The sequence below is a fragment of the Empidonax traillii genome, unplaced genomic scaffold (genome assembly GCF_003031625.1).
Source record: "Empidonax traillii isolate 1590-97213 ecotype Southwest subspecies unplaced genomic scaffold, ASM303162v1 scaffold499:size456302, whole genome shotgun sequence".
In the NCBI taxonomy this organism is placed as follows: domain Eukaryota; kingdom Metazoa; phylum Chordata; class Aves; order Passeriformes; family Tyrannidae; genus Empidonax; species Empidonax traillii.
Window position 1 is genome coordinate 312350 of NW_020955692.1, and position 6832 is coordinate 319181.

The 6832-nt window shown below is 50.0% G+C and overlaps 1 long non-coding RNA gene across 3 annotated transcripts in view; it reads left to right on the forward strand.

Moving 5' to 3' along the window:
• The first annotated feature begins 5762 nt into the window (after positions 1–5762).
• LOC114063918 overlaps positions 5763–6832 on the forward strand; it is a 4976-nt gene continuing 3906 nt past the window's right edge. For all 3 annotated transcript variants that reach the window (XR_003572642.1, XR_003572643.1, XR_003572644.1), the window contains exon 1: positions 5763–6350. This is a non-coding gene — a long non-coding RNA (uncharacterized LOC114063918). The remainder of the gene's footprint in view (positions 6351–6832) is intronic.

Consider the following 6832-nt stretch of genomic DNA (forward strand, 5'->3'; position numbering starts at 1 on the left):
CCACCCCAGCAGCGAGTGTGGTTCTACCTAGAGAAACCTCTGGCTGGGAATTTGCTCAGGTGTCCGAGGGGAGATCCCAAGTTGGCTGGGGAGGATTGGGATGGTGCCTGGGATGGTGCCTGAGCTCATGGGGCCTGGTTGAGTGGGAGGGAGCAGCTCTGTGTGCTTGAGGCATCTCCTCCCTAGGGGGCTGTGCAGGCAGGAGCTCCCCTGGGGTCTGCAGAGGTGTCTGTGTCCCTGCCCCTTCCCTCTCAACAGGGCAGTGATGATGGAGTGATGCAGCTCAGGCTCTGGTACCCAGCAAGACGCAGCTCCTGCTGCTCTAACGTGGCAAGTGGACCTGCAGATCTGCAGGAGTGCTGAAAAAACACGGCCCTGAAGGAGCCCTGGGGCTGTCCTTGGTCTCGGGTGGCACACACAGACGGGCACCTCCGGCAGCTCCAGCTCCTCGCTCTGCCATCCCAGCGCCGCTGCATGAGGAGCAACCCGTGAGTAACAGCTGCCTCTGCAGACTGCAAATCCTGCAAGTATTCTGTGGTAAACCTGCTGCTGCTGCTGTGGGCAGGGAGGATGCACTTCACTCTGAGAGCAGGGGATGAAAAGCCTCTGTGGCAACGGCTGCGCTTTGAGAGCGGCTGAGCCCAATCCTCTGCTCAGGCAACTGTTTATTATCAGAATAACTGATCTCCCAGAGCACTTAATGCCCTGCCTTGCACGGAAGGAGCCAGCTCACGCTGCAGCCTCCCAGCCTTTTGCTGAGCACCTCGCTCTCACTCCAGCAGCACTGCTGTTAATTTGCAATACAAAGTGCGTTTCAGGGATTTACCTGTTTCGGTGGCTTGTTCAGGGTGGCACACAGTGAAAATCACCCGAAATGGCTGTGTTTGCCCAATTGCTCAGCTACAGGTGTGCAGTGGCAGATCTGTGCCTGTCAGCAGGGAACCCAGTCCAGGAATTAAGTAGATTTGCACCTTGCCTATCTCTTTGTAGATAAGAGCGTCACCTCAGAGCCAGGCAGTGGATGTTGCTGATAGACTAAGCCTGGGTACTGGCTCACTCCTGACTTTGACCTTGGCCATTTATATCAGTGGAGCAAAAATTTTGCGTGCTTCTGTTTGCTCACGTGGAGATAAGGGCGCTGGTCTCTGGATTAAAAGTGTCATTAAGGAGGCACATTATGATTCTAATTATTATTTTACAAGCTGAGCAGCGTGCAGAAGCTGGCAGTGCTGCTGCTGAGCTTCCTCAAGGAGCGTGTGCCTTTGCAGAAGGGTAGAGGGAAGCGTACGGGAGGATTTTCTCATACATAAGCTGAGGAAACGGATTATCTGTGAAACAGCCAACAGTTTTTATTTACTGTGAAAATCTGAGTCTCACTCTCAATTTCCCATCAAGATAAAATGCAGGCATTTGGTTAAAATGGCAACTTAATGCTCCAGAGGTTTAATTACCACCACTCTATAATCAAAATCAACACAGAGTGCAGGCTGTAGCTCCCAACTCCAGCAAGAAATGCAGCTCCCCACAAAGCAGTCAATAAAAAGAAGATATATAGCATGTGCTTGGATTTTGTGGGCCTTCCCACAGCTGAACTTGCAAATCTGCTATTGCTAATGGTTTTCTTTCAAACTTCAGGTTCTCCCTTAGCTTTTATCAAACTCTAGAGCTCCTTATTTCTACATTTTAACTTTCTCTGTGTAATACCTATATACATGGTACTGAATTAAGGGAGTTCCCAGTGCTGGGAGCTAAATCTCACAATTTTTTTTTTCCTGTATCAACAGAAAGCACTGAACTGGTCTCAGCAGTGGTGATTATTGGAACTTTGCAAGGGTCTTGGTTGGAAAGTGTCAAGAAGGCAGGGATGTTTGCTGGGCTGTGGCTGGTGTGATCTCTGGCATGGACCATTATACATCAAATTGATCTTCTTCCACTGCAGTTCCCGGTGCTTTTCTTTAAAGACTTCAGGAGCTGTTAGATCATAGGACCAGCCTGGGTCTTGCTTGGTACAGTCTTCCCTCTGCAGGTTCAGATTTCTTTTTTCCAGTGCATCTTCTGAATGAGGCCGTTATGCTGTCCCAGGAGTTGATCCCTGCACATGCTCTGTTATTTTACCCATTCTTTTGCAAGTTGGGTTTTTAGGGAGCAAAGCCTTCAGCTGCCTTGCAGCTACACTCCTGTCAGGCACTAAGGCAGCTGTAGCCAAGCAAAGCACTGTTAGCAGTGCAGTCCTCTGCCTTCTGCCAGGGGTTGAGCCCTGCCTTTACATCCCAGGATGCTCCCAGATGCTGCAGTAGCAACCACAGAAGTTGCTCTCAAAAAAACCCAAACCCAACCAACTTTGCTATGGTTTCTGCTCTCTCTAAGAAAGGGTTAATTTTCCTCCTCCTCCTCCTCCTCCTCCTCCTCCTCCTCAGCCCCCCATAAAAAGCAGAACATTTTGTATCCTGCCCCTACTGACTCGTGGAAATAAGAGATACCCTATTAGCAGTCCTTGTCCAAACACAGTGTCGGCCTGGTTAGTGCCAGCACTTTCCATCCAGCACTAGTATTTGTTTTTCCATGCTCTTAATCTTAGAAATTGAATCGAGCCTGATAAAAGTGACTTCCTGAATATTGCATAACAGTTTACGTCTGTCAGGAGGGAAGACAAACAGACCTGACCTTGAACTTGGAAAGTTTCCTCCCGGCAGGTAAGAGCTTCCAAAAGTCTGTGCTGGGGCTCCTGGTCTCCTTGCTGTCCAGGGACAGCAGAGAGGCTTCCCTGGCAGCCATCCTCTGCAAAGAAAAAAAAAAAAAAAAAAGCTTTGGAAAATGCTTTGGATCCTCCTCTGGGGACCTGAGAATCCCCCGGAAAGAGCTGCAGCAGGAAGGCAGCTTCATGTTCTTGCTCCGAGAAGAAGGCAGAGCAGAAATCCCGTCCATATCTGGCAGGGTTTAGCCTCCAGGGATTAATTAAAGGCTTTTTCAGTTTTTCTTTCAAACCTCACAACATTCATCCCCGCCTCGCTGAATAGGGAAAAGGGAGAGGCATTTTCTCTGGTGAAGCACCAGCCTGTTTCAATTTTCGGTTTTACATTGCAGTAATGCGCTTTTCCTAAGGGAACACCACAGGAAGGGCAAACTTTGGCTTCTCACCACTGGAGCATTACATCATTAACATGAGCTGGAAATCTGAGCAGCGGGCAAAACAAACTCCCTAAACTTAATTCCCTCTTTCCTTGGTGCTTCCATCCCTCTTCCTCGCCCCTGGGTAAAGCAGGTGGAGGTGTTGGCAGAGCCAGGGGGGGTGGGCACCAGTGGATTTAGGAGTGGGTGGTGATGCTCCAGCAGCAGGGAGGTGTCCTGCATCCTCTGAGCTGCTGGTAGTGCTGGCACTGGAGACCAACAGAGCTCTGGGGCAGCAAAACCCCTTCTTCTGTGGCTCAGGCTTGTGGTGATGGCTGCCAGGGTGGGGAAGGAGCCACCTGGCTCTGGGGGCTCCCTGTGAAACACGTGGGGTCTTTTGCACAGGTTTCCCAGTATCACAAAACTGGAATTTGGAGACTCTGGTTTCTGGGCAGCATCCTGAAGAAGCAGCACAGCCCCCAGCTCAGCCCACTCCAAGGGTGTGTGTGGTGCCCTGCAGCCCCTCTGGCTGTGCCCTGGCTGCAGGGTTTGTTTTCTGACCCCATTACCTATTCCAGTTTGGATTTCAGCTGCTTAGGCTTGATTATTTTAAACCCCCTCTATCTGATTATCAGCAACCCAGCCAGGCCAGATATGAAGCTTCCTGGGGGATCCCCAGCAGTGTTTCAGAAGGATAAACTGCCTCTCATTCATGCTTTTGAGAGTTTGGTCAGCCAAGAGAGGGGGGAGTTACTGGGATATTCCAAAGAGGGAGGGAGAAAGCTCCCCCTGTATTTCCTGTGCTACAGCCTCATAAATATCAAACTTTGCCGTGGGATGGAGTCCCTCACTGCCCTGGCAGTGTGGGGAAATGTGTCCTGGCAAGCACCCCGGGAGGTGTCAGTGATGGGCACACACTAAGCAGCACTGGCAGGTAAGGATGCTCCTGGAAGCAGAGCAGCACAGGGACCCACTGGCATGGCCGGGTGCAGCAGATTGGTACCCAAACCAGACAGCCCTGGGCAACCTCCCCAGAGCTGCCTTGCTCTTGCTTTTCGGTTTTCTATTGTTATCCTAAAGCTGTCTTCCTCCTCCTCCTCCCCCCAGCAGGATGAGGAAGCCTCCAGCTGGCCTAGGAGGCTTATCAGCTCTGTCTGGCTGGGTGTTAACAGTTTATTTGCATAAGTACCTGTCCCCGTCATATGCCGCTTGCCTTTGTGACTCACTGGAGTTGTTTATTTTTCCTGCGGCAGCCAGGCTTGCGGCTGCTGCTCCCCGAGGGATGCCAGGGCAGATGCCACCACCCCCGGGCACCGCGGGATGCCTGGCACGCTCGGGACAGGGCGCTCCCCCTCCCTGGCTCACCCGCTCCTCCTGCCCTGCGGGACCAGCTCGGAAATCAAATGTGTAACTGGCCGGGTCCTCTTTTCTCCTCGCTGCCAAGATAAAACTAAAATTACCCCCCCCCCCGGCTGTCCCTGGCTGGGGAGAGCAAGGCTTCCCCTGGGACCACAGTGCCAGCTCCTGCTGCTGGGAAGATGCAGGGTGGAGGAGTGTGTGATGGGTGTCTGTCTGCTCACTGCTGTTAGCATTCAGAGACTCACAGAATGTCAGGAGTTGGAAGGACTCACGAGGATCACTAAGTCTGACTCCTGGCCCTGCACAGGACAACCCCAGAAACCCCAGAGGGTGCTGTCCAAATGCTTCTTCAGCTCTCTTCAGGCTTGGTGCCACGACTGCTTCCCTGGAGAGCCTTTTCCAGTGCCTGGCCACGCTCTGGGAGAAGAACCTTTTCCTGGTACCTTCATTTTAAGGAGCTGAGATCCTGAAAGCCTTTCCTGAGCTCAGGTCTCTGCTCCAAAGGCAGCGTGACCTGCCAGACCAACCCCCCTGGCTGTGCTGGAGCACCCACAGTGCAGCTCTGCCCCGAGTGCTAGTGGTGACCGCAGAGTCACCTCCTCAGGTAGGATCCAAGTGATCTTGTTTCTGCTCATTCCCTCTGAGGGGTTTTTCCATCCATAGGAAGAAAGTCATTAATGTTAAACTTCTGCTGCCAGGTACGATTGATTTGAAGATTATAGCCACTCTAAAGGGGGTTATGTGTTGCATATACAATGTGTTGAAGTCCTGGCATGCAGGAATTGTTGCTCCAATGGTTGCCTGATCCGTGGAGCTCAACAGAGAACAGCTCAGACAACTGTGGGGCTGCTCAGCAGGCTGGCAGGGCCAGTGAAGAGTGGCCAGTTTCAAAGGGCAAAGGTAAATTCAAATCAGCAGCTGGTGCATCCTCTGCACAAGGGCTGTAATCCTGTCCCAGGAGACAACAGACTCATGGTTTAATAAGTCTCCATGCTGTTGTTACTGTGATATTTTCCTTACATGGTGCATGTCCACGAGGTGCTCGCAGGAGGGCAATGCTCAGTGTGGGATCATCCCTGCAAGGAGCTACCAGGACCAAAGGATTTTCTTCTAAATGTGGCCCAGAAACCTAGGAGTTGTCCTTCCCCTCCATGGCTGATGGGCCAGTGAATCAGTTCTGCACCCAGCCAGCCACTTCTGGTATGTGAAAGTTATTTTAGACACGTTTCTGGTGTTCATCGTATCATTCATCACATAAAGTGCTTTTGCAGTGTACCAGCTGAGCTGTGCCAGTTGTGTTTTGCTCCTGTGACTGGGAGACTGGATGGATGGATGGGGGAAGGTTGGTGAGAAGAGCAAGGGATTCATCTCAGCACATTCAGCCTCAGCTCTGACTGTGTGATGTTACAGGGCAGCTGGAAGTGTGAGAGCAGTGAGTGTGGACAGGGAGATAACCAGCAATTTGCTGTGAGTCTGATCATTGAAGAGGGTCAGTGGACTTGGTTTGTCCAAAGAAAAATGCAGGGAGAGAAAGGAGAGGGAGAAGGAAGCAAACAATACATCACGTGAACCATCCAAGAAGTGGCTAAAGGAGCAGAACCAGGAAAGGATAAATTCATGAAGGCAGGAGAGGGCTGCAGGAATCTCATTATAAATATCATATTAAGTTGTATATCTCAAGAAATCCTTGACTTTTCATCTTCATCTCTTTTCCTCAAGTGCATTAAGAGCTGACTTGTCCTTCTGGCTACTCTCAGGTCTTTCTGAGCCATCCCATGTGCCTCCCTCTCATCTGGCTGCACCCAGGCTGAGTGTGCTGCAAGGGAACACTGCTCAGGCGATGGAGTATCCATGTCAGCCCCCCTACGGCTAAAACCAACCTTGTAAGCAAACCCTCATAATTTTATTTATGACTTTTGGATGAGATAATGGTTTTCCACTTTGAAAAGAAAGCTCGCTACTTCAACATTTATTTTCTATAAATGCCTTGGCATTTATATTGCAACAGGAGACTGTTCAGTGACATTATCTGATAAATATCGTGTTATACAGCTGCAATTTACAATGCATATATTTTTAACGGTGCTTCTAAGCTAAATTAAATGCTTCTAAAATATGGTACTTATGGAAAACAAATGTATTTTCTAGCAATTTTGTTTTTCAGGGTACACTATTTTTTTAAAACCAGATACCATCTTTATCCTGTCAGGCAGTAAATTATGCACTTGCACTTTCATAAACTCTCCCCTTGGGAACTTAGTCAATGAAATGGAAATGTCTTTTTCACACCCTCCAACTCCAGAGAAATACAGGGAAATAGCCAACTCGGTTATAAACTGAATCCATACAAAATGTGGATTAATGC